At 35.4% G+C, this 9,867-nt stretch overlaps 1 long non-coding RNA gene across 1 annotated transcript; it reads left to right on the top strand.

Moving 5' to 3' along the window:
• The first annotated feature begins 2,730 nt into the window (after positions 1-2,730).
• LOC145224188 (uncharacterized) lies at positions 2,731-3,639 on the top strand. The gene is made up of 2 exons (XR_013859585.1): positions 2,731-3,059; positions 3,242-3,639. It is a non-coding gene; the product is annotated as an uncharacterized LOC145224188 (long non-coding RNA).
• The last annotated feature ends 6,228 nt before the right edge of the window (positions 3,640-9,867 follow it).

The following is a 9,867-nucleotide window of genomic DNA, read 5'->3' as shown; positions in this document are numbered from 1 at the left end:
TCCAGAAAAGTTTTTTTCGAAATTTCCTGCGTTTCAATCGGCATTATATTCCTATCGCATCATTAAAGTGTAACTTATTTTGGTGTTTATGATACCAAAGATTAGTTAATATACGTGCGAAACTAATAGACGAATACATAATCACATGCAGCAAATTTGAACATTGTCGTACCTGAGTTATTGGTTCCTCCAGAAGACAACTTATTGAAACTTACTCGTGTGCAGTTTATATTTTGTGAAAAAGGGGCAGCATTTGACATATTGTGGAAAGGTGACAAGCATTTGTAAATGGTCCCTTTTTTAGCCACGCTCGGAAGTCCCTTACTTGTATCCGAAAACTTCGGCGCACCAATCCAAATTCTGAAAATCAGATTTAAACTTTACGTGTAAACATACTACGGTCAAATCGGCACTACACTCACATAGAATGGTTAGCAATTTGATGAGAAACAATAGAATAGCCAAAATGTGATCCAACAACAGGTCCATTAATGTACGATGCAAAATCTGCTTGTACGTTGTAGCCCAAGCTTTTTCCAAACAATATTGTGCCACATAAGCACAAACCTATCAGCTGATTCCAAACTTTCCACATATCTCTGTCTGCTCTACAGTAAAATAGTACAACTTAGGAAAAATTATCAACATCCTAACTTTTAGTCTGTCAGCAAGGTTAAACACTATAAGTGGACAGGTTTTTTGCCCGCGCCAGAGTTTTTTGCTTGTTGCTGCAGCAGGCTGCGCGCACCAGTGTGCGCGAGTCCGCCGTCGCAACGCGTGTGTTCGCGTGCTTTTGATCTGTCTGTTTGCGTTGTGTCCGTGAAGACTATTAGACAATTTAAACATGCAAACGAAAACAAAATTTTCGGTACATCACATAATATACTTTGTCGGAATTGGTGAAAAAACACTATGTTGCGCATTTTATAAACGTGTGCGATGTTTCTTTCGAGACGTCTTATCCTAGAAGATGGCGGCGCTAACACAGGAAGGAAATGAACTGACGTTTGAATTCTGTGGTCAAACGACATGACTTAATTGCACTGAAACATTTTACTAAGGCCTTTCTTTTTGCCTTATTTACACAAAACTTAATCATTACCCAATTGTTTATACACCTATTATAATTTATAAGTGTTTGCAAGCTTGCCATCTGAAACCGTTGTAGGCCTACTTAATATAGCTGTAAAGGTTGGAACTGATGATGCTAATGTATCTAATTACGAAGAACAAAAAGGGCCACTCAGATCAGTTAGTTGTGTGCATAGTTTTACGAAACACAGATGATCTTTTTGGGCAGTGCTATTTTTGAGCTACTTGTCGGATGAATGATTTCCTGTTGGGGTGTTAGGTTAATTGCAAGCTCTAGTGTTTTGGCTGTAAAAAAACACTGACTTCCTATAAAATCTCGCAAAACAGTTATATACGACACTAGTATAGTTTTAATCTTTTCATTGATTTTCAGGAATTGATAATGCCATTTAAGCGAAATATATATTCATTCACATAGGCCTATAACTGACTGATTTTGTTAAAACCAAGGATTTTACCATTTATTGGTTTTACTGTTTTAATATGTGCAGAAAATGATACCTTATAGCAGGGGTTCCCAACAGGGCTGCCACTCTAGATATTTTATAGCTAGATCTAGATAGTTTTGGTTGAGCCTAGATGTAAAATTTTGGATCTAGATGTTTTTTTACGTTTGTAAAGACCATAGGAACAGTACAAGCCTACAAATGTTCCACCCAGATAACCACAAAATCCTTCACGTTATAATGTTATGACTGAAACAGAAAAAATAGAGCGATAAAAAGGAAGAAATAAGTTTCTTTAGCATCAAATATAGATCAATTTCTATTAAAAACCTTCATATGCATTGTTGTTTGGCTAATATATTACATTAAATTGGATTATTTTATGTTTAGATATATTTTTGAATGTTTTGTTTTTCAATCTAGATGATTCTAGATATTTTTTGAGGTCAAACTAGATTTTTTCATTCACACCAAAGTGGCAGCCGGCCTGGTTCCCAACCTTTTTTGCTGCTCGTACCCCTTTGTCAGATCAGAGCATTCTTCATACCCCTAAAAAAATTCTGATGGAATTTTTCAGATATATATTGCTCAGGGAGTCGAACCGCTTGTCATACGGGTTCAGGTTCGGTTCGGGTTCACTTCGTTTTGTTTTTAAGGGTTCGGGTTCGGTTCAGGTTTTTAAAAATGAATATTTTCGGGTTCGGGTTTTGTTCCGGTTTGGGCAAACTATCCGGTCGGAACCGGTTTGCGGTTTTCAAACCGGTTCAAATTTTCATTCGTTTCAATTTAATTCTACCTATCATCTTCCTGGCCTTATCAAACCCCACAAGATTTTTAACCGTGCACTGTTATTTTTGACACGCTCTATAAGTGTTATCTCGCGTATTCTTCAGTGCGCTGTTTAGAAAAAAAATCACAGAATATACAACAGACTGCATTTTTTACTGGTTCAGTTCCGGTTCGGGTCCAACGCCAAACAAAATATAGGGTTCAACTCCGGTTCGGGTTTTTAGAAAATCGTAATTAGCGGTTCGGGTTCGGTTCGGGTTTAATGAAATTAACCGCTCAAACCGGTTCGCGGGTTCGGGTTCAGTTCCGGTTCGACTCCCTGATATTGCTAAATTAAATTGCTTTTATAGCTCAATTAAACGTTAAATCGGTATTTCACACAGAAATTACTGGCGTGAAGTAAAAAAGCATAGTTATGAGACAATGAGGCTTCTTACTAAATAAAAGCTGCTCTGTGAACCAAGAATCTTCGTACCCCTTGATGTTCAATCTCGTACCCCCAAGCATATTTCCAAAATGTTTCCGAATTTGAACCACAGGGCTTTTCAGCCAATCACAGCAGCGGAAATTTGCGGGTTGCCGTTACGTCACGTCTAGGTTGCTAAGCGGTTATTTTGACTTCAGTATTGTCGACGTTGCGAGTTTTATGTCAGTTCAGTTTTGATTCAAAAAAACGTTTTTACAAGTCAGAACATGGTGAAGACTCATGCATTTTGGATGTTTGAACTGAAGGTAATGTTTATTAGGTTATGTATAGTAGTATATTATACACACATAATTTTTATTGAGTGTAAAATCACTTTTGTGCAATATATGCTTCATAAATGGTAAATTATACACTCATACTTTTTATTACGTCTGAAATAGCTTTTGTGCAAAATATTTTCTATTATTAATGGTATGTGTTTGTTTAGGATAGCAACGCATCCCCTTCAATCAATCAATGTCAAAATTTTAATTTGTATATGATGAGCACTGCATGCAGGCAAGTTTGCATGGCATAAAAACAGTGTATTATGCCTCATTGTCTCTAGTGCAAGCACCTATGATCAACGCAATGTAACACATTATGCATGTTGTACCTTGGGATCAACAAACTGTTCTTAACCTACAGAGATGAATGGTTTATAATTGTACACAGTGCAGTTCTGACATAAGTGTACACTAGGCACACCATTTGCATAGTTGTTCCAAACAACTCCCAGTATTTTCAGTTTTGAATGTTGTTCTGTGCCATCAATGTATATGTTATTTTTATTGTGCATGCTGGAATTTTGTCGTAAGTTTACAATAAAACAGAAGTGATCTTGAATAGCGAATTGAAGTAGTGTGCTTGAGAGCCAATGCAGGATTAAAAAAAAACTACTACAGTATAAAGTAAATTATGAGAAGATTTACTTGTGCTAGCATATTTATTGTTTTTCTTGTGACATTGAAATGATAATAGTCCCAAAAAATGTTGTACAGAATAGCTACCACCTAAAAACAGCTATGCAGCAGTGTCAGAAATTTATTTTCTTATCTCACCTCATGTGAGCAGCTTTTTCTCAGTTATTTTATCTTTTCTTGTTTACACCAGTGTTTTTTTTATTTGCAATCTCATGTATGAAACAAAACCCCTTTTTACTTACAATACTCTAAATTAGGGTTAGCAAGCTTGGCTATTGACAGCACTCTATATGACCAGTCTTATTTGTCAGCAAGTTAAATTAGTTTGTCTTGACCTTGCTACACAGGCTATTTATTTTCCTTCATGGTTTACATTAGTTTATTTATTTGCAACTCTTTATATGGAACAAAACAGTTGTACCTAAATTAAAACATTATATCACTCATTTTAACAGTCCTCCAAAAGTTTGTTTATTATACATGCAGTAACCACAGTTAAAAATAATCAGTCAACACTGTTCTATAAAGTAGATCCAATGATAATCTATTGGTATCACATTCTCCATGATAGTCAATATGTTTACTAGTACAATAACTTTAGTTATAACTAAATGTCAAGCAAATGCCTTTTAACTTGGAGTGCTTGATGTCTCCGATCTGTCCTGCCCTTTCCTGTAGTCCATCCCTTCTCAAGGTTTTATTTGTTTTGGCAGCGCAACTGCTCTTTCTTAATTCCAGTCATACAGGCCTAAGCTCTGGTGGCTTAAGGCACACTAAGCTATAGGTAATCACTTTGGAGCATGGAAAAAATTCTAATAGTTAAACAGCAAATATGATTATGCATCCATGCAGGTTCTGGAATAGCAAATAGCCCAACCTACAATCCAATAAATTAATCAAAAGCCAATTGCCCCAATCTACAAACCAAATTAGGTAATAATAGTAAGCAATATGATATCTACCAGCAGTAACAATTTTATCTAAGATCCTTTAACAATTTATACAAAAATACATGGAAAAGCAGCAGGAAAAAAAGTAAAACACAAACGGAAATGAATTTTTGTACCTCCCATACCAACAAAATATATAATTTTAATGTCAGTACCAAAAAAACAATGTATTTTGCTCCCAGTATTGCGGTTACCAATTGAGTTTCTTCCAAATGAATGAAGTGCTGATCTTATTTGTGCAACGAAATGAGCAGAAGAGATAGAATTCTTAAACCTTTCTAATGCTTTTTTAGTTTCCTTTTAATTAAAGTCACTAGAGTGCTTGGTCTTTATAAACTCAGAATACTATTAAATTTAAAAAAAGTTCTCTGCAGTGTAGTCCGGACATTCAGTCACTGGTTTATGTGAGGGTCCAGCAATGGTATCAGACAATGAAGTGGGTGGATTGATTTCCATGGCATTTGAACAGCCACCATGATCTTGTGTAGATGTGTGGTGGCCAAATCACTAAAGAATTCCACAGATGCAACGCCTGCATACATTTGCTTCTGAGGTGCTGATCCCTGATACATCCCTAATTGGACTACCACATAACAGGACTGTAGATGAGGCATTAGTCTGATCCAGATTGGTTGTAGAAGCCACAAACACTATCTCAGAAGATTGTAACATCATTTTGTGGATTCTTTCCATGATCAGCCTTACAATGGCACAAACATTACAAAGCGGATCTTAGCCTCAGATTCTTTAGCATACTTCTGTATTCAAGCAACTTGGTCTCATGGGTTTGTAATGCTTGAGACACTGACAATCATTGCCAAAAATACATGAAGAAAATCTTTTTTGTAGATTCACTGATCTTTAGCTAACCAAGGTTTCTGGCAGCTTTAAGCAAGTGATTGTGATTAACTGCCACACTTACTACACATGGATGAGTAGAAACCAACTTATGTGATGTTTAGTTGACTTGGTGTAAAGTTTGATCTTAACATCCATAGACACAGGACACAAAGTGTTGAATTTGATGCACCAGCTTCATGTTGGCAAAACTGATTAAGATGGCATTTAAAAGTTTCCCCAAAATATTTTAGGGTTGAGAAATGTTTTGTATACATTCCAGCTAGTAATAGAAACTACACAAAAAGACTCAAGCCATGCGTCCCATTATTTTGCTGGTTGTAAGGTCGATCTAAATACCATTTCTTCATTTCCTTTTATTACTAATTTTTCTCCAAGTTCCACCATTTGCTGCAGGAAATCCACTTAACAATATCAGATGATTATTTACAAAAAAGCTTATAATTAATTATTAAAAATGCCTTTTAAAATGCTTATATTTTAGTAATACAATTATAAAACCAAGCACAACTTTAACTTTCAAATATTGTAACTCAAGGCTAGGGCTGCCACTTTGGTGTGAATGAAAAAATCTAGTTTGACCTCAAAAAATATCTAGAATCATCTAGATTGAAAAACAAAACATTCAAAAATATATCTAAACATAAAATAATCCAATTTAATGTAATATATTAGCCAAACAACAATGCATATGAAGGTTTTTAATAGAAATTGATCTATATTTGATGCTAAAGAAACCTATTTCTTCCTTTTTATCGCTCTATTTTTTCTGTTTCAGTCATAACATTATAACGTGAAGGATTTTGTGGTTATCTGGGTGGAACATTTGTAGGCTTGTACTGTTCCTATGGTCTTTACAAACGTAAAAAAACATCTAGATCCAAAATTTTACATCTAGGCTCAACCAAAACTATCTAGATCTAGCTATAAAATATCTAGAGTGGCAGCCCTGCTCAAGGCAGATTGACTAGGATTGTCATTCTGGCGAAATAAACGACGAAGATATGGAAAATTATTTTACGCATGACTGCACAAAATTTCACACAATTTTTCAGACTTTTAATTTTGCAGGTGCCGTATTTGAACACAACCAGACGTCCGGAGTCACCCGTACATGTTTGGACATGGCATAGATACCTGGACAGGATTTCTACCAATAAAACCACTACAAATGTCCGAAATTTAGGGTACATATTGTAAGGAATTTTTCAAAATCAGCAAAATTGCCAATTTGGGCAATTGAAAAAAAAGAAAAATCATCTGCTTCTTTTTTTCATTCCATATAAAGGCAAAAAATAACGACAACAGTAAATACAAAAGGTACACAGCATTTATGCTTCTGCTGTTCAATGCGCGGCATTTGTTGCACAACTGAGTGGTTGTGCACAGCTTGGTTTCTTTTATTGTTTTTAATATGATGAATTTTACTCCTATACAGCAAACCAACCCTAAACAAACTCCAATACCAAACACTTCTTCAAGCAATGAATTCCATTAACTCCAAAGTTCTGTGGCGGTCATTGTTACGTAGTTAATGCCTCGTGTCAGTATGGAAAGCATGACGTGACAGGTTTCATTTTTTCTGCGTTGTCGTTAGTTTGTACGTTGATTTTACCTTTCTAGTAATTCATTCAAAATTGTTGAAGTCAAAACTGTTGTTCTCGTTTAGGTAACACAAGTGTGTTGTTCAGTAAGCTAAGCAAGTCAGGAGCTTTGATAGGTGTGTTTAGCATGTGCAGCAGTGTACATTATTAGGTATGAAGTTAGAGCCTGTTTTAAACACTTTCCGAAAATGAGAATTGTATAAAAATTGGAAGAAATGTTGACGAAAGCATGCCTAAAAGCTAAAACCTTATAATAAAATAAATTTGGCGCGATTAAACAATTTTCAGCAAAATAACTTTTTGTCAGACACCTATACAATTCAGCATGTATATGCATTATTGGCTATATGACGTAACAGTAGGACCCTTAATATTTAAAGCCAAATCTAAACACTTTCCGAAATTGATAATTGAATAAAAGTTGGCAGAAATGTGGACCAAAGCATGCTTAAAACCTTGACAGTAAAATAAATTTGGCGCGATTAAAGAATTTTCAGCAAAATAACTTATGGTCAGAGACCTATTTAATTTAGCATGTGCACCATTTTGGCTGTGACGTGCGGCTAAGCCCTTGAGTTTACAACTTTTTTCAAACACTTTCCGAAAATGAGAATTGAATAAAAATTGGCGGAAATGTAGACCAAAGCATGCTTAAAACCTTGGTAATAAAATAAATTTGGCGCGATTAAAGAATGTTCAGCAAAATAACTTTTTAATCGGAACATCTCACAAACGCCTTTTTCCAGCTTTGATGCCACCAGAAGAGTTTCGACTGGAGCGAAGGGCAAGGTGACTGAGGTTGCTGGACCCCCTAGCAAAGCTGACGGTGGAGCGAAGGGCAAGGTGAATGAGGTTGCTGGACCCCCTAGCAAAGCAGAACGTGTAGCGAAGGGAGACATGTTTTGGGATTTCTGTTGAGGAAAATATTTCCACAGGATCTTGTATATTGTTTTATCGAAAAAAATCAGTGAATGCACTTTGTAAAGATCAATCCTCTGAAAGTGACGAGGGTGATCAAACGATTAAAGTAGTCCCTAGAAAGCGTCGTCGTATGGACGCATCAGCCGTTGTCACTACGGAACGAATAGATTATAGGGACATAGAATTTATGCAGACAGACAGCAAGGGAGAGGTAGTGGCGCTTTCTGGTCCAGAGATACTTGAAGCTTCCGTAGCAGAAGTTTACAAATTCGTCAATTGTCAGCTTTTGTCCGCTATGTCAAAGTCGTTTGAGGTCGGCAAACATAAACTTGAGTGTTATCGTTTATGCCCTTTTTCGAAAAACCGTAGAAAGCAAAACATCATTGTTAACAGACACGTTTTAAAACCTAATGCGATTTTTAGATTATTCACTTTGTCGATTTCGCGTCCGACAACGTCTTATGGGCAAGCAAGTATATAAGGAAACAAGCGTTTGTAAGGAGTTGAAACCAGAAATAGCCATCCAAGGAAGCATTATTCACAGTTTGCTTCAGGTTGAAACATTCGACATATCTTTTTTTACCAACAATGTGTTATACATGGAAGCAGCCATTTACTACATAATGCATGTCGAAAGTTTAACGTATATGAAAGCGTCCCAACGAATAGGAATTTCGGCAGTAGCATATGTGAATAAAATGTAAATTGATACCGTTTTTTTATTGTGTGTATTGACATTCATATATTTTAAAAACACCTAAACCCTGAAATATTGAATAAATTTAAATTGGAGATTATGTGTTAATTATTTTGCACTGTTTCGGTAAATAAACCATGCACATCGATACTGCTGAACATTATATAATTCTCCGACCAACATATATTGTTCGCTAAAAGTTCTTTAATCGCGCCAAATTTATTTTACTGTCAAGGTTTTAAGCAGGCTTTGGTCTACATTTCTGCCAATTTTTATTTAATTCTCATTTTCGGAAAGTGTTCAAATTAAGCTTTAAACTTTAAGGGTCCTACTGTTACGTCATATAGCCAATAATGCATACATATTCTGAATGGTATAGGTCTCTGACAAAAAGTTATTTTGCGAAAAATTGTTTAATCGCGCCAAATTTATTTTATTACCAAGGTTTTAAGCATGCTTTGGTCTACATTTCGGCCAACTTTTATTAAATTCTCATTTTCGGAAAGTGTTCAAATTAAGTTTAAATTACTTTAAGGGTCCTACTTTTACGTCATGTAGCCAATAATGCATACATGTGCTGAATGGTATAGGTGTCTGACAAAAAGTTATTTTGCTAAAAATTGTTTAATCGCGCCAAATTTATTTTATTACCAAGATTTTAAGCATGCTTTGGTCTACATTTCTGCCAATTTTTATTTAATTCTCATTTTCGGAAAGTGTTTAAAAAAGGTTGTAAAACTCAAAGGCTTAGCCGTCACGTCACAGCCAAAATGGTGCACATGCTAAATTGTATAGGTCTATGACAAAAAGTCATTTTGCTGAAAATTCTTTAATCGCGCCAAATTTATTTTATTACCAAGGTTTTAAGTATGGTTTGATCGTCATTTCTGCCAATTTTTATGGAATTCTCATTTTCGGAAAGTGTTTAAATTAAGCTTTAAACTTTAAGGTTCCTACTGTTACGTCATACAGCCAATAATGTATATACATGCTAAAGTGTATAGGTGTTTGACAAAAAGTTATTTTGCTGAGAATTCTTTAATCGCGCCGAATTCTTTAATCGCGCCTTATTTTGCTTTTAAGGTTTTAAGCATGTTTACGTCTACATTTCTGCCAATTTT

Source organism: Phallusia mammillata, chromosome 4 (assembly GCF_965637545.1).
Source record: "Phallusia mammillata chromosome 4, kaPhaMamm4.hap1.1, whole genome shotgun sequence".
Classification (NCBI taxonomy): domain Eukaryota; kingdom Metazoa; phylum Chordata; class Ascidiacea; order Phlebobranchia; family Ascidiidae; genus Phallusia; species Phallusia mammillata.
The sequence above is the reverse complement of the archived record's forward strand: the minus strand, read 5'-3'. Positions and strand labels throughout refer to the sequence as shown.